The sequence below is a fragment of the Wolffia australiana genome, chromosome 5 (genome assembly GCF_029677425.1).
Source record: "Wolffia australiana isolate 7733 chromosome 5, ASM2967742v1".
NCBI classification, from domain to species: domain Eukaryota; kingdom Viridiplantae; phylum Streptophyta; class Magnoliopsida; order Alismatales; family Araceae; genus Wolffia; species Wolffia australiana.
This window is the reverse complement of record NC_135839.1, coordinates 3,335,529-3,362,724: the sequence shown is the minus strand read 5'-3', so window position 1 is coordinate 3,362,724 and position 27,196 is coordinate 3,335,529. Positions and strand designations below refer to the sequence as shown.

Here is a 27,196-nt window from a genome sequence, read left to right as displayed (position 1 = left end):
AGATGACGACTACAGCCACTACGAGGGCTACGGCGGCTATGGTAGCTGATGTCGCTATGGTGGCTACAATCGCTACGGAAGGCTACGGCCTGCTCCGATAGTTGTGGCTGCTGCGGCCGCTGCGGTGGCTTCGGCGTCTGAGGCGGTTGCGATCTTCTCAGCCGCTGTGGGCGGCTGCGCTCGCTTCGGCGGCTACACTCAGTCTAGCAGCTGTGGAGTGCTCCGGCGGCTGCGGTTATTCTGGCGATTGCGGTTGCTGCGAGCAACTGTGGCCGCTGCGAGCAGCTACGGCGGCTATGAGTGGCTGCGGTCCATTGGGTGACTACGGTCGGTGCGAGCAACTATGGCTGTTGCGGCAGCCGTGGCTACTGCGAGCGACTGTAGGTGGCTATGGTTGCTCGTGGCTATGGCCGCGACTCGTCGCTATGGCCGTTACTCGTGGCTGAGCCTGCTGCTCGCGGCGCCGCTCGCTGCTCGATCATGGCAAAATATGAAAATTAAAACCTTAGAGGAACCATTTAAGGCTTACTAGACGTTCATTGACTTTATAGGAATCTAGATTTACATTTTCCCCGTCATTATCTGTCCATTTACCTTCTCACACTAAACACTCATATTCCTTATTTATCTCTAGAATAGACACTTTCTCTCGCTAGACATTCTTCTATAAACAAGTTCATCCTCATAAAATTTCACAACAAATCCCCTTCATTTTCCCCTTCAAACTTCATCTCAAACTTTTCCTGCACCCTCTAATTATTTTCTCTCTATCTCTTTATCTCAGTTCTTTTATATATCTGAAATCCATTTGAATATCTTTCTGGATCACCCTTTATTATTACTTCTAGGTTTCAAAAAATATTATTTGAATTGCATCATTTACGATAAAAGAAATGCAATATTGAGGACTTATTAAAATTCGCCAAGTCTTGCCTTAATTGGGCTGACCCAAGAGGTTGCCTTAATTTGGTGACTTCATTGGGCTGATCCAATTGGGCTGACCCAATAGGCTTAACTATTTGGGCTGAACCACTAAGGCCAGCCCTATATGCGGCCCACCAGGCCCGCTGGCCCATCCTATCTACTGCCGCCAACACTTCGCTACCGCTGCTGAGGTTGCTGCCGCTGCACCTCCTTCGACGCTGCACAACCACTGCCATCGACCCTCCGCCACCACCACACCTATGTTGTTGTTGCACCACCACCACCGCCACCACCGCCGCCACCACCCGTCATCACTGGAGCAAAGGTATTCTCTTTTTTTTCAGGATTTAAAAAGTATAAGAAAATCAGGAAAATCAATAAAACTAGGAAAAACAATTTTCTGAATTTAATTCCAAGAAAATAGGAAAAAAATCCTCATAAAGTATAATCAGTTTTCAGTGGTTTTATCACGCACACAAATTCTAAAAAATATATCTATCTGTCATTCTCAAAATTTGTAGGGGTCTTTGGTGTCAAATAAATGCATAAAGATTAAAAGAATATATTTATTTTCTATTTTTTGGGTTTATGAAAGTTATGAAATCAGTGTAAAATATTATTAGTGTTTTTCTTTATACGTCTAGTTCAATTCAGGTCCTATGAAATTATTACGCATCACCTATAAATGCATAAAAATACCATAAATTATATTTCTCAAGTTGAAAGTCATTTTACATCCAAGTTTGATAAACACCCAGAAATTAATTTTCTGCCTTTCTATGGATCTACTCCTTACTTGTCCTATATTAATTATAGAGTATTGAAGTGGAAAATTTGCAGAAATGTTGTTGGTTAAGCCTGAACCAAACCAATGGCATAGAACCCCTAAATTTGGACTTATCAAAGTGTCATTGTGGTCCGAAATCAGCTTCATTTTTGTCATGCTCACTTGGTTCTTGACTCGGAGTTTCCTGGCAAACCTATTCTTCCTCTGCATAAGGAAGTTTAGAAAAAAATTGGGATACAAAGCGTAGCTTAAAGTTTAGATGAATTCCAATCCCACTGGTTGCTCTCTTGGAAAAATAACATCCCTACTATAGTGCACTCTGATGGTCTTCTGATGATACCATTTATATCATTTGAAACCCACTTCAATAACGTATCAAAATCATTGGCATGCTTATGTTTGATAGCTTTGACATTCTTTGTCCAAGTTCTTTCACCTGAATATGAGACCTAAAAACTCTAAAATTAGAAACATTTGGCTTGATTAAGAGTTCAAAAAGGAGTTCTTTCTTCCAGGCTTATCATAGTTGATCTATTCAAAATGTGGACACTGGTATGGCCGGTCTCTTTCCGTTATTCTTGAGTTAAATATTTTTCGTTTTACCATGTATCTCACCGTATTTACAAGTGTCCTGTTTCTTCTTTCTATCACTCCATTTTGTTGAGACTTCAAAGGATCTGTTAACTGCCTCTTCATGCCATGTTTAGAACAATACGAATGTAATTCCGAAGAATTGAATTCTCATCCTTGAACAGTTCAACAAATTCCCAACTTCATTCGCTTTTCAGCATCAGGCATTATCTTGAACATTACAAATACCTTGAATGAGACACTCTTTTGTTTTAAAACATCAACCCACATTAGCTGTTAGTAATCATCAAATGGATGAGACAAATACTCGTGTCCTCCATAAGTAGCGGGTGAGATAGGGCCACATATATCGATATCAATGACCTCAAATAGTCTGATTCCTCTAAATGATGAAGAAGGGGAAAATGAAATCTTATGTTGCTTACTTGCAATACACTTTTGACAAATATTCTTACAAGGTTTATGAAATGGGATTCATCTTACTAACCCCTAAGAAAATAATTTTTGCAGGGATTGGAAATACAAATAATCATGCCTTTTATGCCAAAGCCACCCTTCTTCCTTTCCTTTTGAGACAAAACACTTTTCCTCAATGGATAATTTCTAGAGGTATAGTATTCCCACTGTCCTCTTTGCTGTTGCCAAGTGTCTTCAGTGTTTCTCATAAATTTTAAGTGAGCCTGGTTCTAATATCATTATGCATCTAAGATCATCCAACTAACCCAGGCTTAGAATGTTTGACTTGATCTTATGTAGATAGAGTATGTTGTTAAGTTATAGTCTTCCCCCAGCTTGATCATTGACAATGATGCTATCTTTCCCTTCAATATCCATGCTTGAATTGTCTCAAAACCTAAATTTTCCTTTATGTGATACAATGATACAAAATAGCTTGCATCTTCTAGGCATTTGGTTTGTGGCTTCAGTGTCAAGGTACCACAACTTGTACTCTATGTTTTTTAGCTTCTTAATGAAGAACTAGCTGATTTTTTTATTGAGTAATCCTCATAAATAGTGTCATTGCTTGTTGCTCCTCTATGTCATTAAATTTTGCATTTTCTTCCATTTATTATCCATCTCATTCCGATGCATAATGTCCAAATCTTTCACAATTGTAGCATTGTACCTTCAATTTTTTGCTAGGCTTTTCATCTCCAGATGCCCTTCCTCCCGAGTTTCTGCCTCTTCCAGTGCCACAAGTGCGAGCATGACCTGGCCTCTGCTGTGAAGCCCGTCTGCTTCGGGTTTTTCCATACGATGAGATAGAAGAGCTCCCTCTTCTTTCTTTGTCTACTGATCCATCAACTTAGCGTCATAATTATTCAGTGATTATCAGGTACAAGCAATGGGATGAAAGTGTTCTCTAGAGCAGCACAAATAAATTTTGACACAATATTTCCTTCATTAATTTGTTCTTCAAAATTTCTAGTTTGAGTAAGAATCCATGGCTGTTTTTAGATGAATCAGTCGCGGTCTCTTCATTACCCTTGACCAACATTTCAAACTCACTCTTGGGGGCTTGAAGTATTGTTTTCTTAGACAGAGAAGCACCAACGTTCATCAACAATAGAATTTCCCATGTCTCCTTTGCTGTTTTAGTGATGCCAATCTGAGTTTGAATGTCTTCACATAGAGCTTCAAACTTCTAAGACAAGGCACTCCGGTCACTCTTCGTTGCCATAGTTTCTCTATCCATAGCTTCCCATAAACTATGTGCTTCCAAGTGCAGCAGCATACGCATTGCCCACACTGCATAATTCATATTTTGATAAGAATGGGAATTTAAAAAGTATCCCAGCATCACTAGATTCCATTGTAGCTCCAACAAGGCCAAGATCCTACTCACCTTAAGCAGCAGTAGCACCGTCTCCACAACGTGGAATTTTCCTTTACTCGAAACAATGGTGTGATACCAAATTTTGGAGGGAACATGGAGTTTCATACCTTTTCACATGTTTTACGAATGAAGAGATAAATGTGGAGAGAGAGAGAAGACAGAACCGATAAAGAAATCTTAAATTTACCTTTCATGATAAAATGACATGCTTGTAGAGCATAAAGAAGATACTAACTATAACTTCAAACAATATTCGCTTTCCCATGTAGCACATACAAGAAAGAAAAAAATAACCAGAAGAATGAGTCATTGGTAAATGGGAATAGTGGCAGGAGTAACTGCCTTCAATTTTAACGATGATGTCGCAAACTGGGCTTAATGTCATTATCCTAATAAGAAATTGTAGAATAACCAAATGTTATAAATTAATAGATGATTGTTTCATTAATCGTTAAAAGGCATTTCTCTATATTTCCTTTAACAGGAAAGGTAACGAATGGATGGAATGAAAAATAGACCAGAGAAGAGCAATTTTGTGGGCTTGTTGTTGGAAAGATAGTTTGATCTTTATATGGGCAAATATGTAACCCATTTACATGTAGTGCGTTAGCTAATGGGGCCAGATACAGAGAGATTAAGAGTGAAAGATAGCGATATAAAGGAAATGCGATAAATTGAGGGGGGAAAGATTGAGCATAGTAGAAATAACAAGGGTGAATGATGGGGGACCATCCTGTGGACGCCACGACGGGACGACTCCAGCCACACCGAGCTGCTCGCGCTGATGGTCACCACCCGGGGTTTAAGTACTCCGCGTAAGCATCTTATTCTTGTCTTTTATTTGTTCTATCTTTGCTTTGTTTTCGTTCTTGGATTTTACGGACTCGGCCGGTGTTTTGGGCCTCGTCCGCCTTATGTTTTCTTTTGATTGTAACCGCTAAAGTGAGGCCAAACCACGTCTCACGACGGTTTGTCCTCTCCACGATCTCACTTGGCACCTATCCGCATTATATAAGGGGATAGCATACCCAAGTAAAGGTTGAGGCATTTGTTGAAGAAAATTCCACTCTTGTCTCCACCTTATCGTAGATAGAGTGTAGAGAGGATTGACTGTCCTCACCCACGTCGAGACCACTCCGTGGTTAGAGCCTGCGCCGTCACGTTGAGATTACTCTGTGGCGACATGCCTCAACGCCCCGTCGAGATTACTCCGGGTCGCCTAAAGATTCAAGGTTCGTCATCTTCTTGAAACCGGAAGATCCCTTCGTTGAGACCACTCCGAAGGTGTTTGGAAGGTCCAAGAAGCACCGCCATCGCCCCCCCACCAAGATCCTGCCAAGATTCGTCCAGAACTCTCAAAGAGCCCTCCAAGAAGATCAGAACTCTCCACCAGCCCCGCGCGCACGCGAAACGACGCCCGCGCGCGCCCATCCTTGGGCATGCGCCATTCTGACTTACGGTCGGTCTCCCGCACCGCCGCCGATCGTGCGCGCTGAACAGCGCCGCGCTCACCCTCTCACCGAAAGCGCGCAGGCCCTGGTGCACCCATCGCCGTCCACGGCCCTCATCATCACACAGTCACTGCCGCACGTGCCAGCACCGCGATTCCTCATTGACAGATCTACCTTCGCCCGGGCCAATCATACGACTCCCTACGCCGTGGATTCTCGTCAAAACAGGTACTTATTCGTCTCCTCTCCATTAATTCTAGTATTACTACCTGTTTTAGTGCCGTCTACCGCTATCTCTTCTGCCGCCTTGGCTTGTTGCGTTAATCACTATATGATAGCCACCGTGTCGAGTGATAGGGTTTCTTGTGGTAAAAGGTTTCTCGTTGGTCGTTAAACTTGGACACCTTTGGGTCGTAAATGCCCCTCATTCCTTAGACGTCTTAGTTGGTCCTAAGGGTCATTGGGAGTTTAATCGGATCAATATCTCGTTTCTTGATTGACGTTTGCTTCCCTTCCTACTCGTGGTCATCCACTTATTGCTCATTAACGGGATTTACCTTCTCAAATACCATCCATTTCGTATTAATCCCACATACATCATTGTCATTCCGGTGACGTAATACGAGCCGACCGATCCCAGCACGCCACCGTATTACATCAGTGAACTTGAAATATACATAACTATTCATGCTTGAGAGGGAGAAAGAAATGGATTAATGGACAAGGTTTAAGTCACATTTCAATTACCTCTCTTCTCTTTGGTATCAATAAACAATAGCTGCGCTAAACTCCCACCATCATACCTTTACAGCCATGTCTCCTCAGAACATTATTTATCTCCATTTTTCAATGTAAACACCACATCTTTCCATTAATATAGATATGTCTAGCAAGAATTCAAGGACCGATGAAGAATATGAATATATGATGTGTTTCTCTATATATCCACTACAGGCTATTAATGACATTATATAGCGACAAAGACGACTTTCCTTCACAATCCAGCAACGATCATGACGTTGCTCCCTACATAGGCTTCGAAATCCTAGATTCACATGCAACTCCAAAACCTCAGATGTCCAAGAGCTTTTGTGATTATATCAGGCACCTTATCTTTTGAGCTGACATGGTGCACACTTTACCATATTCAATGTAGTCCCTGATAAAATGAAACCTTATGTCAATGTGCTTCTAGAGACTATGGTCGATAAGGTTTTTGGCAAGGGCAATCGCAGATTTGTCGTCAACCATTTGTCTCACATGTTTCCGACTTTCTCTTTCAGTTCTGCAATCAACTTGGCCAACCAAGTTAACTGACATGTCACAATATTCATGGATATATACTAGGCCTCACAAGAAGAGATAGCTATGATCTTCTGCTTATGGGAGGCCTAACTTATCAGGTTTGGCCCAAGGAAGAACGCCATACCAACGGTTATCAAGGTGTCCAACATGGTCACTATCGCAATAGCCAACCAGCTCCTATTCTCCGACTGTTTTCTCATAACATAGACCAAGGTCTAATGTTTTTTTGATATACTTTAATATCCTCTTCACCACCGTCATTTGTTCAGCCATCGATCTCTCCATCTGCCTACTTATAATTCCGACATAGTAATTTAGGTCAGACATGGTACGAGTCAAGCACCTTAGACCATTGATCAGACTCCAGTACTCTGCAGTGTAAACATGAGGGGATGAGCCTTCAACGGTAAAATTTTATTTTGCTTCAAGCGGCATATGGACTGGGTTACAATTTGCCATTCCACTCTGCTGTAGAACCTTCCTCGCATAACACTTTTGACCCAGTTTGATCTGCCCATCTAACTGAATCACTTCTATGGCCAAGTGCACATCGGTGACAATCTTCATGTGGACTACATGCTCCTAGAGATTCTTGGTAAACCAATGGAAATAAGAAAGCTATCCAACTTCGTATACCATGCTTGCGGTGCTTGTCTTAGGCCATATAAAACGCCTTCTTCAGCTTCAGAACCATATGCTCTTTGCCCTTCCAGATGAACCCCTGGGTTGCTTCACGTACACCCTTTTTTATATCTATGCTGAGAAAAGCTGACTTGGCATTAAGCTAATCCAACTCCCATTGATGTGTGATCAGGCGAAAAGGTGCGGTCGTTTAACACACAATTTGCTCGTCAAAAATATAAAATTCCAAACTCAATGATTTGATTGAGTCCACAGAGATGAGTACAGCGATGAGTACGGGTCGAATCCACAAAGAACGCGGGTTGACTTAATCGATTCGGTTGATTCGGTAAACTGAGACCGAATTGAACTTAGAAAGAAGGAGATCCAACGGTACAAGAAGCACAAAATTCGGACTTAAAATGAGAGAGAACACTCTGTTTAAAGTTAACCAAAGAAATCGCGGATGAAAATCGAAGAGTCACGATCCTATCTATCTAAATCTTAACTAAACTCTAATTTAATCTATTCTATAGGGTAAGGATTGCGAAGATTACGCGCTACTAACCCGATTGCCCTGAAGATGTTGCCGATATCATCGATCCCTTGTTCGACGGCGTTTCGGTGTTCAAGGGGCGATCCTCAAACACTTTCTCACCCTCTTCGTGATTGCTCGCAGAAATCCTGGAGAAATGCCTCTTAAACGCGAAATGAATCACTTCTGACTCAAGAAACTTTGTCACAAGGCTCCAAGATGCTCCAAGACTTGAGATTTCAAGAGTAATCCGGGAAGAGAGAGAAAATGGGGGTTAAATAGGGTTACATGGGCACTCTAGGCATTTTACGAGCTTTCTTTTAGAGGCATTTTTCATATTTTAGGCCTTAGTGGGCCGTTCGTGGCCCACTAAGGCCATGATTTCCTCTATTTCTGCCCTTATTCAAGGCTGGGAATTATCTGGGCGTGCGTAACGGCCTCCACGTGGGCTCGCCTTGCGGGTCAACATCTGGGCCCGTTACTGGGCCTGATCTTGTGCTCGCTTAATGGGCCTCGGCCTTGACTCCTTAATGGGACGGTGGCCTGGCTGGTTCCTAATTCTTCACTTCATTCTTCTCTTCTCTCTTCTTCATTAAGTATCCACTTAAGTCCTGAAAGTCAATCTCAAGAATATCGTTAATTTCAAGTGATTTGACCTTCAAAAAGGTGAAACCTAAATTAAACATGAAATTAAGCGTAAAAAAATGCAGAAATGTGGACTTAATGAAATGACACGGTGATAGAGAAAATGTCATGAAAACATGATAACATGCATCATATTCATGATAATTAAGCATTTACGATAGTGAATTATTATCAATTCGCATATTAAATATCCATGTTATCACACCCCCAACTCAAATCATTGCTAGTCCCTTAGCAATATAAACATGAAATGTATGAAAGGACCAACAAGTGACTTTAAAAAACTTATGAGTTGAGCATTGATAGAAGCTGAAATTGAAGTTCTACCTTGAGTGATGCACGAAAACTCTTTCAAGTTACTGAAACTCATGTTCTAAGCACAGTAAGGAGTTTATACTTCAGTCCACAACCTTAACCAAGAAATTCTTGCCGCTCTACTATAATAGGGTAGATATAAAATATCTTTTTGAAGAAATTGGCGTCAACCAAATGAAGTATCAATAATACCTTGCACTATGGAGACGGAATGGTGGGCGCAAGAAGTATTGTGCATCATCCTTTTCTTACATAATGGCTATAAAATACAGTCGGCTCAAACCATGGGGGCACCTTTACACAACTCTTTTTTTTTTTTGTTCACAAAAAATTTCACACATATTTACACACACTTACATACGACTTTCATGCAAACATTTCACATTTACTCACTTGTCCAAGCCTTTATATACAGTAATGCTTTTTGGTGACTTATTTGGAACAACATGCACACTCAATGTTTTTTTATTTTTTTAACATTTATCCCCCATGGCCGTCCTTAGTAGACAGGCAGCTTATTTCCCTGAAAGAGGTTTATGTATCTCCTTAGATCAGGGGGCTTCACTCTGTCAATAATATTAGTTGCCGGGAACTGGATGATACATGATACAGCTTGCTATGGAGAGCGGATGGTTTTTCATGCAAGGTATGATTGATACCGAGTAAAAGAAATTGAGGGAGGGAGACGTATAGAAGTTTTGAAAACATAGGTTAAATAGGAACATTAAAAATTCCTTGGCTAGACCTTCCTCACCACAAAGAGATGCACCTATGACCAAAGTGCCAACAACTCCAAACAGTCCCGACATCACTCAAGGTTGCTCCTCCCATAAGTTCTATGTTTTTATGTGCACGTGGTTTGAAAGAATTTCTTGATGGTGCTCACATGATTTTAATATGTTTTCATGCATAGAATATGTAAATAGAGAACATGAATGCAATTAGATTTGATTTTTGTTTTTTTTTTTGAAGAATTTTCATGATATGCATATCAAATTTTAGAAAAATACAGTTTTTCTAGGATTTCCACCCCCCAACTTGAACATTTTATTCTCCTCAATAAAATTACCATGCATGGATATATGACAGTCATATTAATGCATGTATGCGAAAGAATCAAGAGAATTTGGTAAAGAGGGGTTTAGAGAAACTTATCGAGTTTTGAGCGATTGTTGCATTCTTTTTGTTCTCTTTTTGTACTTCTTATTTGTTGATCTTCTCTCCTATTATAATGAGCCTGTAAGAACGAAAACAAAACAAACATAAAAGCAAGGATAAAAACAAAAGCAAAAGCAAAAGTAGTGTTGGGGTGCCTCCCAACTAGCGCTAAGTTTTACGTCTTCAGCCAGACGTAACTAAGTCCCACGACTACATATCGGCTGAATCCTCCAAAAGTTGCAACAGCTCAACTTGAATCGGTGGTGGTGCTTCTTCTCCAATGTAAGGTTTGAGTCGATGACCATTTACCTTGAATGATCTCCTGGTCTTCAAATCAGATATTAAGACCGATCCATTTTCAAACAATTCAAGGACTATATATGGACTATCCCATCTAGAGCGCAACTTTCTGGAAAAAGTTTAAGACGAGAATTATAGAGCCAGACTTTGTCATTGACCTTAAATGATTTTCTATTAATGTGTTTGTCATGAAAAGCCTTATTCTTTGCCTTATAAATTTCTGAATTTTGGTATGCCTCGTTCCGTAATTCTTGGAGTTCCTGAAGTGGAAGAAGTCATTTTTTTCCGGCTTGATCAAGGGAAAGATTTAGCTTTTTAATAGCCCAATAAGCCCTATGTTCTAATTCGACCGGAAGATGGCAAGGTTTTCCATAAATGAGCCTAAAAGGAGACATCCCAATAGGTGTCTTGGATGCGGTTCGGTTAGCCCATAGAGCCTCGGGTATCTTCGATGCCCAATCTCGTGTATCCAGTCGAACTATCTTCTTCAATATGTTCTTGACTTCTCTATTACTGACTTCCACTTGGCCATTTGCTTGAGGGTGATATGGGGTCGTGACTCAGTGATGCACTCCACATTTCTCAAGTAACGTCCGAAAATGAGAATTAGTGAAGTGAGATCCACGTCACTAATGATCGCTTTCGGGCAACCGAATCGAGAAAATATATGGCTCACAATGAATTTGTTAACCACTCGATGATCATTTGTCCTAGTTGGAATTGCCTCAACCCATTTGGACACATAATCCACTGCCATAAGTATGTATTCATTCCCCTCAGAGGGCGGAAATGGTCCCATGAAATCGATCCCCCATAAGTCAAATATCTCTACTTCAAGTATGGGTTGCAAGGGCATTTCATCTCTATTTGAGATGTTCAATGCGGATTTACACTTTAAGCATTCCTGGCAATATTTACGCGCATCCTTGAATAAAGTTGGCCAATAGAAACCACTTTGAGGCACTTTAAGTCCAGTCTTTTTCAATGCAAAATGTCCTCCACATAATGGTGAGTGACACATCGCCAATACATCGGTTTGTTCCTCGTCTAGAACACATCTTCGGATAATCTGATCAGCCCCCAAATGGAACAATTGAGGTTCTTCCCAAAAGTAATATCGAGCGTCATGGAAGAGCTTTCTCCTCTAACGGGTGTTCCAATAATCCGAAACTGTTCCTGTGACTAAGTAATTAACAATGTGAGCAAACCATGGCACTTTACTTCTGGCGACAAGGAGTTGCTCGTCAGGGAATGTGTCACCAATCTCTCCAAAACTAGTAGTGTGGAATCGAGAAAGATGATCAGCCACTAAGTTCTCACCCCCCTCCTTATCCTTAATGTCCAAATCAAATTCTTGAAGGAGGAGAACCAATCTGATTAGCCGTGGTTTTGCATCTTTCTTGGATAGCAAGTATTTGATAGCTGCATGATCGGTGTATATGGTGATCTTGCTTGCCAAGACGTAAGGCCTAAAATTTTCTAGAGCAAAGACAACGGCTACCAACTCCTTCTCAGTAGTCGTGTAATGGAGTTGAGCATCGGCTAGCGTCTTGCTCGCATAACATATGGCAATGGGTTTCTTATTGATTCGTTGTCCCAAAACCGCACCTACCGCATAATCTGAAGCATCGCACATGATCTCAAAAGGTAAATCCTAGTTAGGACTTTGTAAAATTGGCGCTTCCACTAAAGATTGCTTCAGAAGCTGGAATGCGTGTCTTCCCTCTTGATCGATGATGAAGTCTTTGTCCTTGCGCAAGAGGGAAGGTAATGGCTTTGAAACTTTGGCAAAGTCTTCGATGAATCTGTGATAGAAGCCTACATGCCCAAGAAAACTTTTTAGTTCCCTTATCGAGCTTGGGAGGGTGAGGCTTCGTATCACCTCGACTTTAGCCTTGTCCACTTCTAATCCATTGCTTGAAACTAGATGTCCAAGTACTATCCCTTCTCTAACCATGAAGTGCGACTTCTCCCAACTCAAGACTAATCTCTTTTTGACGCAAACATCCAGAATTTACGTTAAGTGCTCAAGGCACTCATCGAAGCTCGACCCAAAAACTGAAAAATCGTCCATGAAGACCTCGAGACTATCTCCTAAAAAGTCAGAGAATATGACCATCATACATATATGAAATGTGGCAGGGGCATTACACAATCCGAATGCCATGCATTGGAACGCGTATGTGCCAAAAGGACATGTGAAAGTGGTATTTTCTTGATCATCGTGATGGATAGCAATCTGATTATACCCGGATATCCATCCAAGAAGCAATAATATCCTTGACCAGCAAGCTTGTCGAGGAATTGATCGATAAATGGTAAGGGGAAATGATCTTTTTCTGTTGTCGCATTCAACTTCCGATAATCGATACATACTCTCCATTTCATCGGAAGGCGTATTTGAATTTCTTCTCCCTTATCATTCATCGTGACGGTGATTCCAGCTTTCTTGGGAACTACATGTACAGGGCTCACCCATGGACTATCGGATATAGGATAAATGATGCCGGCATTTAACCATTTTAGAATTTCCTCTTTTCACCGCATCCCATACTTTAGGGTTGAGCCTCCGTTGTGCATCTCTAGAGGGTCGAGAGTCATCCTCTAGGTATATCCGATGAGTGCACAAAGAAGGGTCGATTCCCTTCAAATCCGATAAACTCCATCCTAATGCTTTCTCCTTTTCGTGCAACACCTCAAGTAATCTCCGCTCATGGTTTTCCTCTAGTTGTGAAGATATAATTACGGGTTTTGCCTTGTTTAGATCAAGATATGCATTATTTCAGCGTGGAAGGTAAGGGTTTGAGATCAAGAATCGACTCAATCAAGGGAAACTCAGGCTCCTCAATACTCTCTTCCTCAATAAGTGCCATAGTCTCATCAATGCAATCATCAATCTCAGCATTATCATAAAAGTCAATGGCACCTACTTCCTCTGATGATTTGGAAGGGTATCGCATCAACCTATTGATGCTCACCTTCACGGTACTATCTCCCACCTGAAATACAACTTCGCCCTTGCCCCAATCCGTAATAGCTTTTGCGGTAGCCAGAAATGGTCTCCCCAGAATAATGGGAGCATCTTTAAGCTCCTTAGTCGTCTTCATATCCACAATGATAAAGTCTACTGGAAAGTAACAATTTTCCACTTTCACTATCATATCTTCTACGATACCATGGGGACGTCTCATGGATCCGTCCGGTAAACTCAACTCTATGAATAAAGGTTGCAACTCCTCTAATGGACATGTGTCATAAACTCCTTTAGGAAGGATGTTGACACTAGCTCCCGTATCGAGTAGGGACCTTGTAAAGGTCTTTCCCCTATCTCACAACTAATCACAATAGCTCCCGGATCTCGTCTCTACCAGGGAAGTGTACTCAACATAATTGAGCTAATGGTCTCGCTCATAGGAATTCTCTTCGGCTTCCTTGTGGGGGTGCATAATCTCTTAAGGAATTTAACATATGATGGTATGTGCTGAATCGCATCTACCAGTGGAATAGTGATAGTGACCTGTTTAAAGGCCTCAAGTAAATTTTCATCATTTTTACTCGTGGGGGCCTTGGGTCGGCTAAGTAACTGAGGGTAAGGCACCGGAGGCTTGTAAGCCTCGGGATCTGGCTCAACTCTAGTGGTATCCTCCTCAAGTGCCTCCTCATCTTCAGAGCTATCCTCCTGAATAGTCATAGGAGACAGTTCATCCTCATTCTCCTCATTCGGGCTCTTGTGGCTCGGATGATCCTTGTAGGAGTCGCTTAATATCTTTCCACTCCTTAGGGCCGAGATAGCCTGTGCCTCATCTTTAATGCAATCAACGTGAACTTCATTCACATTGTGAGAGGGGCTCGCCGATGCTTGCCCTAGGTTCCTAGGGTTAGCTAAAGGTTGGAAAGGTAGTTGGTTAGCAAACTCTACGCGCTTTATCTTCCTTTGCTCGATGGGGGCATCGGAAATTTCAATTCTCGCTCCTTCGACTCTATCAAGTCGGTTGCTCACCTCGTTTAGCTTATTCATCATTTGTGAAAGTGCACTCATGACGGGATCAACGGAGGTGGCCGTAGGTGGCGCAATTACTGGCTGTGTAACTGCGTGGGAAGGTCCTGAGGCGTAAGATGGAGGCCTCACGTTCCCATTGGACTGCGTAGCGGAGCGATAGGGCTGATGATATGAGGTGGGCTGCCCGCTCTGCTGCTGCGCATAAAGAGGATTATAATAACTACTGTTATTATATCCTTGATTCGGGTAGTGAGTTCTACTCGATTGGCTCTGCCCCGGATAAGTCATGGATCCTTGCCTAGGAGCATACTGTCCTTGGATTACCATCACTGGACAATCCAGCTCGACGTGCTCAAAGCTAGAGCAATGAGCGCATGGAGAAGCATCACTCTGAGGTACTGGGTTGAGGCCTTCGGATCCATTTCGGATCTTAAGTGAGTCCATCATTAGGTTTTGTGCCTCAGTCAATCTCTCTATCTTCTCCAAGAGCATGCCTGTCTCCACAACCTTAGCATCTAGTAGTCCACCCGTCGTCGGAGTTCAAATCCCTTCCAAGGACTTGCTCGCATGATGATGGCTATTTTCTGCCACAAACTCAATAAGATCTAGGGCTTCATCCTCCTATATGCTCATAAATGTCCCGCCACTCGCGGCATCGAGCAAATATCTATCCAGTGCACCCAAACCATCATAAAATATCTGAGTGATCTCGTGTTTGGGGATGCCGTGATGAGGGCAACTCCTCATAAGATCTCGAAGTCGCTCCCATGCCACATAAAACACCTCTCCAGGTCCTTGTGAAAACTCACGAATAGCCTTTCTCATCTCACTAGTCTTCCCTACCGAGTAGTACTTACACAAAAATGCGTCTTCCATATCTCTCCAGGAGTTAAACTCACGACCAAGGGAGTTAAACCACTCCTTTGCTTTTCCTTTAAGTGTGAAAGGAGAAATACGCATCTTAACCGTGTCGGATGGAACTTTGTGGAATTGATTGAATTCACAAACTTGGTTGAATTCATCCACATGTTGATAGGGCTCATCCGATAGATTTCCTAGGAAAGTGGGTAAGAGGGTAAGAAAATGTGAGTCAATTTTAAAATGTACGCCTCTATCAAGAGGGGCATTGACTCGAGTAGTCTGCCTCTAGTTTACTGGCCTTGCATAATCGCTAAGGCGTCATCTAACATTCTCCATGGGGGGGTTGGCGATGGCTGCTCCGCCTCTCGCTGGACTATTCTGAACTGTTGGGGGTTCTATGTATGGGGCTTCAGATCCTGTTTGTGAATGGTTAGATGTGTCGAAAAGGTCATCATATAATGGATTGTTCCTTGTGTGTCTAGTGTTCCTTATGTTCCTCTGGTTTCCTCGGTTTTGATTCACGTTGGTAGGATGTATTATATAAGAAAATTAATAAAATCAATATAAAGCAAATAACGTACCTGATGATCATCTCCTCTTCTCAAGAGAGTGATCAAATGCTGAAAATTCTACCAAAATACACCCAAATCATGGATAAAGGGCAAAATGGTAGTTTTACCTCGATTTATGCATTCACCACGATGAGATCAACAAACTGATTAGAAACTTTCTCTACAATGTTAGAGATAGAATAGAACAGAAAAATCCAATTTTGACCTAAGTTCAAAGGAAAAAGTCAACAACACGCGTTCCCCGGCAACGGTGCCATTTGATGAGGCGAAAAGGTGCGGTCGTTTAACACACAATTTGCTCGTCAAAAATATAAAATTCCATACTCAATGATTTGATTGAGTCCACAGAGATGAGTACAGCGATGAGTACGGGTCGAATCCACAAAGAACGCGGGTTGACTTAATCGATTCGGTTGATTCGGTAAACTGAGACCGAATTGAACTTAGAAAGAAGGAGATCCAACGGTACAAGAAGCACAAAATTCGGACTTAAAATGAGAGAGAACACTCTGTTTAAAGTTAACCAAAGAAATCGCGGATGAAAATCGAAGAGTCACAATCCTATCTATCTAAATCTTAACTAAACTCTAATTTAATCTATTCTATAGGGTAAGGATTGCGAAGATTACGCGCTACTAACCCGATTGCCCCAAAGATGTTGCCGATATCATCGATCCCTTGTTCGATAGCGTTTCGGTGTTCAAGGGGCGATCCTCAAACGCTTTCTCACCCTCTTCATGATTGCTCGCAGAAATCCTGGAGACATGCCTCTTAAACGCGAAACGAATCACTTCTGACTCAAGAAACTTTGTCACAAGGCTCCAAGATGCTCAAAGACTTGAGATTTCAAGAGTAATCCGAGAAGAGAGAGAAAATGGGGGTTAAATAGGGTTACATGGGCACTCTAGGCATTTTACGAGCTTTCTTTTAGAGGCATTTTTCATATTTTAGGCCTTAGTGGGCCGTTCATGGCCCACTAAGGCCATGATTTCCTCTATTTCTGCCCTTATTCAAGGCTGGGAATTATCTGGGCGTGCGTAACGGCCTCCACGTGGGTTCGCCTTGCGGGTCAACATCTGGGCCCGTTACTTGGCCTGATCTTGTGCTCGCTTAATGGGCCTCGTCCTTGACTCCTTAATGGGATGGTGGCCTGGCTGGCTCCTAATTCTTCACGTCATTCTTCTCTTCTCTCTTCTTCATTATGTATCCACTTAAGTCCTGAAAGTGAATCTCAAGAATATCGTTAATTTCAAGTGATTTGACCTTCAAAAAGATGAAACCTAAATTAAACATGAAATTAAGCGTAAAAAAATGCAGAAATGTGGACTTAATGAAATGACACGGTGATAGAGAAAATGTCACGAAAACATGATAACATGCATCATATTCATGATAATTAAGCATTAACGATAGTGAATTATGATCAATTCGCATATTAAACATGCATGTTATCAATGTTGCACACCATTTTTACCATGGAACACGTCATCCAAGCTGCCGTCACTATGGTTGACTACCTGCCGTTGCGTCTAGCTGACGGGCATGCCAAGGTGCCAACAAAAGACATCTGGCTTTGACAACCTGGGTGAGTTATGCTCATTTATCGTGTTTTGATTTCTCGTCTTATTCATTAGTTTCTTCTCATATTATTTTGATTGTCGAGTCACATTCATTGCATCACGAGGTGTCTGTTGTTTTGTGCGTATTTGTCTTCGTCGTCATGCAAGAGGGGTCCTTAGTTATTGGGACCCCGTCACTTCCCCCCTTGTTATGTTTTTATTTTATTCTATTTTGTTTTAATGGGGGCCCATTATTTTATGGGCCCCTCTTGTTGGACTACTCCCCCCTCCCCTTATTGGACTCATCTTAAGGGGCCCATCATGGCTCTATACAAGGTCATAGTGGGCACCATGTTCATCAGATCTGGAAGTTTTCTTTGCAGTTACCCTGTTTGCTTATAGATCTCACCGTGAGTTACACAAAAGGGAAAAGAGGAAGGGGAGCAAGAGTGAAGGAGAAGGGGGAGAAGGTATGAGTAGGGCAGAAACTGGGAAGGAAATGCTGCCCACTAGGCTTCCTTCTGTTCCTCCCCCCCTCCCCATTGGGGTCATCAAGGCGTCGTCGCTTCTGGTGGGGTTGTTGTCACTAGGACTCCCAAAGGGACTTGCACCGCCCGTGCAACTGTAGTTTGCGTTGCGACACTTGATTCTCTATTGGCGGCTCGACCAAGCCATTCTATAGTTCTTAATCACCGTGGGCCCTTGCTTCCCAAGCGTTGATTCACATTAGTGTTTGGCTGACCCACGCCTTCGCCGGGTGCAAAAAGTCTGGAGTCATTCGGTGGACGTGGTCACGTCGTGGATGGGAGTCTCCCTGTGGAATCGTGGACCATGTTGGCCTCGGGTCAACCCCGTCCTTGATGTTGTGCCCGATCGATCGACTTCTGCATTTCCGCAGTCAGGAATTCTTCTTGTGGGGCGTCAGCCTCCGTTATGGAATAGTTGACCGCGCCCACGTCTACCTTGACGCTCCCTAGCACATGTGTTGATTTTGCCCCCCCCTTCCATCTTCCAGCAAGTACTGGTGGTTCCCTGGGGGGGAAAGGTGGTCACATGTCTGGCTGACCCATATCATTGCTGGAGATTGCTGGACCGTGGGTTGAAGCACCCGAAGATCGAGGGAAGAACACACTTGACCACCGCCATGCTTAACTCTGCCGACAAGCATGCGGTCGCCCTTAAATCTGTCAGAACAACCCGAGATCTCCCGGACTGACAAATCGCCTGCCTTTGAGCCATCGTCAATGGAGTCATTGTCGGCCATTTGGTCATCACGCCATCGGTTGACACCTCCATCATCACCTCTCGCTCCTCTCCCTTCTCAATTACTCTTGCGTCAATACGCTAGTCGAGCCGCCGACGTTCTCCAGCTTCTCTCCATCGTCACCAGCTTCTGGCTACTGCCATAGACGAAGAATCTGCACGACATGTCGCACGCTAACAAGGTACGTCATCTCTTCCCCACTTACCGTTTGCAGTATACTTTCATCTTGATTCCACTGCGCTCAGGCAAGGTAGATGAGAGAGGAAAATAAAGAGTTAAATACGAGAAATTGGAGGGTCTTACGAGTGCATCCGTTACGTGCAAGCCCTACAGTTGATTATGTTTGGCCCGTAGACATCGTCGTTCCATCCGACGAGGTTCAAGAGGCCACCGTCGCCTTCTTGGGTGACCTCTATGGAGCACGGAGCTCGGCATCTCCCTGGAGTCAGCCCCTACAAGTGCGACACGTGGGTCACATTCACTTCCACTATAGTTACATATTACCTAGTTAGAGTTTTATCCGTTAGACAACGACACTGTCAACCTCCGACCCTCTTTCTAGGTATCAAGCCATCATCCTCGATTCCGACCGGACGACGTCCCTGACGATATCCACCATCACCTATCCTCCTTGTACTTATAGATCCACCAAGACACACATAGTGTCAATTATTGCGACTAGCGCAAATGCCTCTTCAAAGTCAACTTCAAGCTTCTAGACGTAGTCCTTCCCCTCTAGTCTGGCTTTGTGTCTCACCAGTTCTCCTTGTGAGTTCTTCTTCCGTTGGAAAACCCACTTAAGGCCGATCAACTTGCAGCCTCTAGGTGGATTCAACAGCTCCCATGCCTGGTTCTTCTTAATGGGGTCCATCTCCTCCTTCATGGCACTTTTCCAAAACTCCTCCTTAGATGCTTCTAGGAGATTTTCTGGCTCCCCCTCTATCTCCAAGCACTCTTCATGGTGAAGGTTAACTTGCTCGCCATCTTCATAAACTTAACATAAATATTTGAACCCCCTAGGCGAGCTCTCTTTAGTAGTGAGAAGAGGACCTCCTTCCCATGGTTTAGGGCTCACTTCATGCGGAGGTGATGCAACATGAGCTTCCTCCGTTGGGTTAGCACTCATCCACCTAACTATCACAATCGTTAGTTAACATTGGAAAATCATGGGAGTGTGAGATACCTTGCTTGTTCATCAATTCAGGGACATTCCAGTCCCACTTTGCATCTTCTTTAAAGAGGATGTTTGTGCTCACATACACCTTTTCACTATTAGGGCCATAGCAGCGATAAGCTTTAAACCCAATCTCATAACCGATGAAGACCATAAGATTGCTTCGGTCATCCAACTTGCTCAAGTGCCAATTCACATTCAACTTGCTCAAGTCATCCAACTTGCACATTCACATGAGCTAGGCAGCCAAAACCTCTAAGGTATGCAACCTTAGGCTTTGACCCAGTCCAAGCTTCGCACAGTGTAGCTCGTTTTGGGCTTCTAGTCAGAGCGCAGTTCATGAGGTACACTATAGTGCTCACTACCTATCCCCATAGTTCCGCGGGTAGGCTTCTCCTCGTTGATCAGTCTTTAGAACTTTGAGCTTCACATTCTTTTCAGCTTATGCGATCTCCTCAAACTTTGTGATAGCGCCAAGAGCTTCTGACTTCTTCCCCATCACGTCAACATAAGTGAGTATTCTAAAATCATCAACAATCAACATAAAATAAGAATTATCACCCCATGTCGACGGAGTAATTGGACCAGATAAGTCAATGTGCACCAACTCAAGCGGTGTCTTGGCGATATATGTTGATGAAGATGGACATGGAGCCCCCAAATGCTTGCATGCTATGCAATTTTGACATAATTAGTCTGGAGACGGTAGAGAGGATAATCCTTCCATCACCTCTCAAACAGCCAACGAATTCAATGCTTGGTGGTTGAGATGCCCATAACGCTCATGCCATACTTGAACAGAATCACCAACCTAAACCAAGCAACTCCTACTATTATTTAGCTTCAACAGATATAAGCGAAAATTGGTCTTCTTAACACGAGCCAATAGTCTCCCCTCATGATTGTACATGATCAAATGACCACGCTCCATCACAATCTTGAAGCCTTGTTCATCAAGCTGTCCAATACTCAAAATGTTAGAGTGTAATTTAGGGATAAAGAGAACGTTACTTAGTGTCATTTCTCCTCCGCCTTCGACTTGTCGCCAGAGCAAACACTATCAATGTGAGCCTCTTCTCTCTAATAAAATGGACTTTGCATGCCTGCCATATGGTTGCAAGCCCTCGTGTCGAGATACCACATATCTGGCATAAGAGGATCTCCCTCAATCCCTTAGACTAATGCATGATCTATAGGCTTGGTTAGACTCATCAGCAAGGCTAACTCACCTTTCTCTTCGGTGTTGGTTAAATCTACGTTCTCCTCTTTCTTGTCGCTACGTTATTCAGAAGCATAATGTCCAAATTTGTCACACTTGCAACATTTAATTTTTGACTTATATTGTGGTCTTTGGTCGTTTACTATATCTCTGCAAATTTCTCAATGGAGGATGTAATGGAGTCAACCTTCACCGGAGTGGCTCAGAGTAGCTTGGCCACCATGTCTCATTCTTATAACTTATTTCCCATGATCCTTATCTGAGTGACAACCTTGGACAGCTTCCCTGCAAAGTCAGGTACAAGGTCAACTTCTCTCATCATCAGCATTTCAATTTTGCATTTTACGGCTTCCACTCCAGCCTTCTGAACATGAGCAGCTACCAAGTTCTTCATCTTCACCGACATCCACGTCTCCTTAGCTATCAGCTTGCTATCCAGATGAGCCAATAGTTCATCAGAAACTGCGCCATAGAGAACCAACAGCGCTTGCTGATCCTTCTTCTTTGTCACCATCTTTGTCTTAATAGCTTCCCATAAGGCAGCCGCCTCCAACAGAACTTGCCATTGAGAATATTTCTGCTTGGAGTGAATGGGAAAACCATGTTCAGTCTTGACCCGAGACCTGGGAATCACGACAGAGATTCCAGCAGACTCACCTTCTGCTGAAGACATCCCACCAGTTTGTGAGATAGATTCACCAGCCTTTCGTGACATGGATATGCTCCTAGTTCCTCCTTGGACCAGACTTCAGGTTTTGATACCAAATGCTTGGATAGAGTCCCTGCTGCCACTCCTTGGCAGCACAGATCCTGGTCGGAGAGAACAAGGGAGAAGGAAAAGGAAGGATAAGACCAGAAACAAAAACCCTTGTTCCAATAAAATAATGTTCAGCATTGTTCCTTTTATCAAAGGAACTTTAAGCAGGAAGTGTAGAGTGCTGAGCGGGAAATAAAAAATGAGTGGGACCCATATCTCACGGTCAAACCCCACAACGATTTCATCAGGTCATACTGCTATGGTAAGGGGGGATTCTTACTTATCTACACCTTCCCAAGGATGAAAACGACTCTCATTTGACGACAACGACCGTGACTCGCGTTCCCTTTGCAATCCGGTTTTGCATCGGAGAGAGAGACGAAGGTACACAGAGTGAAAGAGCAGGAGGGAGAGAGAGCGACAAAGATAGAGCGAGGATGAAAAAGAGATAGAGACATAACATCGTTGGTGGTCCCCCGTTAAAGGAGAAGTGCATGAACCATGTTGGTTTTCTTCGACCATTAACTCTGTCGACTGCATCTGCAGCCAAGATATAATGGAGTCCCTTAATCCTGATGTCTTTTCAATGGAAAGCGTTTTATATTGTATTCTTAATATTCTAAGCCAAGTGAGCCGTTTCTCAAAAGAAGCAATTTTATTGCGTTCTCTACTTGTGATATCCTACCACATAAACCTCGCAGTCTTATCTTTTATGGATTTGCCTCTAGAGCTACCCAGAAATATATATTAATGGGACAGCTTCAGTCTTAAAAAATTGAAGAAATCAATAATGTATGTCATAACTTTGTTGCTTATCAGACCATAACCATCCACATTTACCCACTTGGTGGTATAGGAAATGATCCTAGAAATTAATTGTCCTGGCTGTGATGTATTTTAATTTCGGGTGTGAGAGAATAAATGGTCCACTAGGATTGCATTCAGTACGTGAAACTGGGTGAACTTTCTTATCATGTAACGCCTAGATAAACCAAGGGTGGTGTCACCGGATCTTATATCCAATTGGTATATTACCTTATAATATATTCGTATGGGGACCTCTGAAGCATTGGTTGTCACGCGACCCAGAATAATTGGTTAAATGTATATTCATGGATGCTAATGAACTTGAAAAATAGAATTAATCAATAAACGCTCCTCATTTTTTGTGGCTGACTCGAGAATATCAATCCTTACTAACCCTCTACATGGTTCAAAAAAACGATCTTCAATATACCCAACCTTTTTGCATGTAGTCTGTTATCGGTTGCCCAAGGAACAGAGGAGGTTCTGTCGACCACAGTTGTATTCAATAAGGGGAAACCCGTCGACTGTCTTTGAGGTAACCCCTACATATCTGTACCATACCTTGATTTGTTTAATACATCATTACATATTTGTCAGGGGACCTCTGAGGCGCTAATTGCCTCCCACCCTTAACACTATCATATATTCCCCTCTATCTGTCTCTCGTTCCGTTTCCATCTCCACTCTCTTTTTCATTGCCATTTCTCTCTCTGTTTTTTACGTCTCTCGCTCTTCCTCTATCTATCGCTCTGTCTCTCTTCCCACCAATCCTCCCATATACTGCTCTCTTTCTATCTCTGCGTCTCTCTCGCCGCCATTCCCTCACATGTCATGGTCTCTCCGTCTCTCAATCTTTTTCCCCTCCATTTCCTATCTCTGTCTCTTTCTTATTCCCATCTATACCTCTGTCACTCCCCCCTTCATCTCCTCTCTCTCACTGTCTCATTGCCCACCCTATAGTTTTCTCTCTCTCGCTTAATATTTTCTGTCTCTTATTCCTCTCTCTCTCGCATTGCCCACCGTATCATTTTCTCTCTCTTCATATCTTCTCTATCTTATTCCTCTCTCTCTCTCTTGCTCACTCTGAATATTGGCCATCACCGATATTCCAGGGGGTAAACTGGGTCTCCAACACCGCTATAAACCGGCTCAACCCGAACGTACCTTAGACCAATCCCTCGCAATCGAATAGTCGAAAAACAACATCGCGTCCCCCTTCTTCCCTCCCTGATACGCGTTTGATCTTTTGCGACGACGCGATGATCACCGGGGCTGAGTGTTACACCGTAATAGTAGCGGTGGTGCCGCTGTACGTTGCAATGTTCTTGGCCTACGGCTCCGTCCGATGGTGGACAATCTTCTCGCAGGAGCAGTGCGCAGGAATAAACCGCTTCGTCGCCGTCTTCGCCGTGCCTCTACTCTCCTTCCACTTCATCGCCTCCAACGACCCTTACAAGATGAATCTCCGCTTCATCGCCGCCGACTCGGTCCAAACGATCATCCTTCTCTTCGCGGCGGCGATGTTTTACGCGCGCGGAGGCGTGATCCTTGACTGGGCAATCTCCGCCTTCTCGCTCGCCACCCTTCCCAACGCGCTCGTCGTAGGAATCCCCTTGGTCACCGCCATGTACGGCGACGTCTCCGCCAGCCTCATGGTTCAGATCGTCGTTCTACTGTGCGTTGTGTGGTACACGCTTCTTCTCTTCCCTACGAGTACAGGGCCGCTCGAGCTCTTCTTCGGGCCCGTTACCCCGACGCTGACGTGAGATCCGCCCTCGCTAACGACCCTTCCACGTCCTCTGGCTGCTATGTAAGAAGGATTGTGCCAGGAGACGAAAGGTCCATCGCCAACTCTCCGCAAAACTCGAGAGAACTTCCTACGTGTGCGCGGAAGGCAGACGAATCGTCAGTCCTCGACGACGCTGGCACGGAGACACGCTTGACCGTCTCGCACCCGAAAGGTTCCTATTTTGTGTCCCTCGTTTTAATTCTTTGGTCTATAGTTCGTCCCTGTGAAGTTGGAGTGCGACGTAGACGACGACGTTTTAATTTAGGACATCGTTAAGTGTTTTGGATTCTTGCTGAAAGGGCTTCGATACTGAACGATTCCCCTGTTCAGTCCGGATCCTATCTGGGTTGTTGGATGAAAAGGATGTTGTTTTTTTGGGTGGAGTCGGGCTCCAGTCCTTTCCGTTTTTCATCGGTCCAGGACGTGTACTCGTTAAGCGCAATCAGAGCGTTTACCATCCTTCAAGTAGTCAACCTTCACTAGGGTAAATTACTCTTACCGTCCAAGGGGAAGTAACGTTGACGGGTGCTGAATTAGCATTGTCTCCTCATGGCTGCCTTGTTTCTGGTTCTTTCTTTTGACGGTTGCGGGCCCCTTCTGTTGGCAGCGGAAGCGGAAGGAGGGGAGGAGAGATCTAACTCGCCGACGGCGACGGCGGGGAACCGGCAGGAGATGCCAACAGCGATGATAATGGGGACGACGATACTGATCATGGTGTGGAGGAAACTCATTCGAAACCCAAACACATACTGCAGCCTTTTAGGCTTGGTCTGGTCTCTCATCTCGTTCAGGTAAGTTCACACGATCAAAACCCTGTTAAGAAAATGTCTACGAGGAGCAGAACAACCTCAGCTATCGCTTTTGGTATTTTTGTGATGATTGTGATCCCTAGCTTCTTCATTTGGGGCAGGTGATATATTGGGATGCCCAGAATAGTGGAGAAGTCAATCTCCATCCTCTCCGATGCTGGACTGGGAATGGCAATGTTTAGCCTAGGCGGGTTTGAAGCTTCTCCTTCACTGGTTCTACCTTTTTTTTTTGTTTCCTGTTAACTCTTCAAATTAACGCGGTTACAACTTTACTCAAAGCAATAGCTCAAATTAAGGACTATAGATGTCTTCCTATCTCCAACAAAGTACAGCCTGACTCTGGTACTATCTTATGATTTTTGCGCCCCACATTTAATGGGTTCTACTTCTTTTCTCATCTCCAACAAACCTGCGACATACCTCTCACTTTGCAATAAGATTCAAGGTTGTTAAAGTCGATAGCGTGTTGCCAGGGCAGCACTGTTCTCGTGTCCAATAAACCTGCCACTTAGCTCTGATCCTACAACTGTGCTAAAAGCTATATCTGATAGCACGTATACAATAAACCAGACTAGCTTTGTTACTTCTTTTACGTACAATCGCTAACGACTGTACCAAAAATAAATATAGCTCATATTCTCATGTCCAACACCACCTGAAACCTAGATCTGGCACTATCTTAAGATTCAAGAGCCTACCACTCTGGTAAGGGCTATAGTTCAAAGCAAGGGATCCTACTTCCCTTCTAAACACAACCTGAATGTTTTTCTATTACAATAACTTCTTTCATGGGATCTACAGGACTGTTCATGGCGCTGCAGCCTAAGATAGTAGCCTGTGGGAGATCCGCAGCCATCTTCTCGATGGCGATGAGGTTCGTCACTGGACCCGCGTTGATGGCGGCTGTGTCTTTTGCTCTTGGCTTGAGAGGGACCCTTCTGCGCATCGCAATCGTACAGGTAGTGATAACGAAAGCTACCATTCCTTTCCTAAGTGCGAATTCTTACAGTAGTACCATCCTCAGGCGGCGTTGCCACAAGGAATCGTCACATTCGTCTTCGCCAAGGATTATGACGTCCTCCCCTCAGTACTCAGCTCTGGGTAAGAAGATGAAAAAAGCAAAAATAGAATATTTTAAGGCCGCTTAACCTTACTTTATCTGTCTCTTATTATGCAGGGTAATCTTTGGAATGCTAATTGCGCTGCCTGTTACTCTCTTATATTATATTCTTCTCGGCCTCTGAGATTGGTGTACTTAAGGTAGAACTAAGTATTAACTCACCATCAGTCGATAGTCAAAGCATCCATATCAACGTCAACAAGCAAAAAAAAACCGTTGCTGAGAAGGAATTCCCTTTGTCCTCTTTCTCTGCCTTTCTCTCTCTTATTGTCAGGGAAAGGAAGAAGAAGACATAATTCCTGGTTGGAGATTTCCTTGCAGCAAAATATCGGTTTGTGCCATATAGGGTATGGCCTAAAGGTGTAATATTAATCGGCCTTTAAAATTATGAACGAGGGTCAAAATTGCCGTTTTGGTCCTACTACCATTAAGAGTTAATGATTGACATATAAGAACACCACGCCTAACGGGTTCTCCCTCTGGACGAATGTTATCAAGAGTATACTAGTCTGAGAGGAAAGTCGAATTGCATCATTCATGGGTTTATCGTGTTTGGGTAAAAACAGCACGTGTTGGCAAAAATTAATCAATGAAAAGAAGAGAGGAAAAGCGAGGGTGCGATAGAACGACAAACAAAGAGAGAGAGAAAGAGAAGAGGAGACACTGAGAAACATCGAAAGAGACAGAGAGAAAGAAGGAGCCACACAGAGAGAGAAATAAAAAGGCAAAGACATAGACAGACATATTGAGAGAGGGAGAAACAGAGATAGTGGCAAAGAGACACGGAGATAGACCG

The 27,196-nt window shown here is 43.4% G+C and overlaps 1 non-coding gene and 1 pseudogene across 1 annotated transcript; both read left to right on the top strand.

Annotated features, from left to right (window-relative positions):
* The first annotated feature begins 15,190 nt into the window (after positions 1-15,190).
* On the top strand, positions 15,191-15,297 carry LOC144704023 (small nucleolar RNA R71). Its single transcript, XR_013581715.1, has one exon. It is a non-coding gene; the product is annotated as a small nucleolar RNA R71 (small nucleolar RNA).
* An 8,408-nt stretch (positions 15,298-23,705) lies between these two features.
* Positions 23,706-26,858, top strand: LOC144702961 (auxin efflux carrier component 3a-like; annotated as a pseudogene).
* Positions 26,859-27,196: the final 338 nt, after the last annotated feature.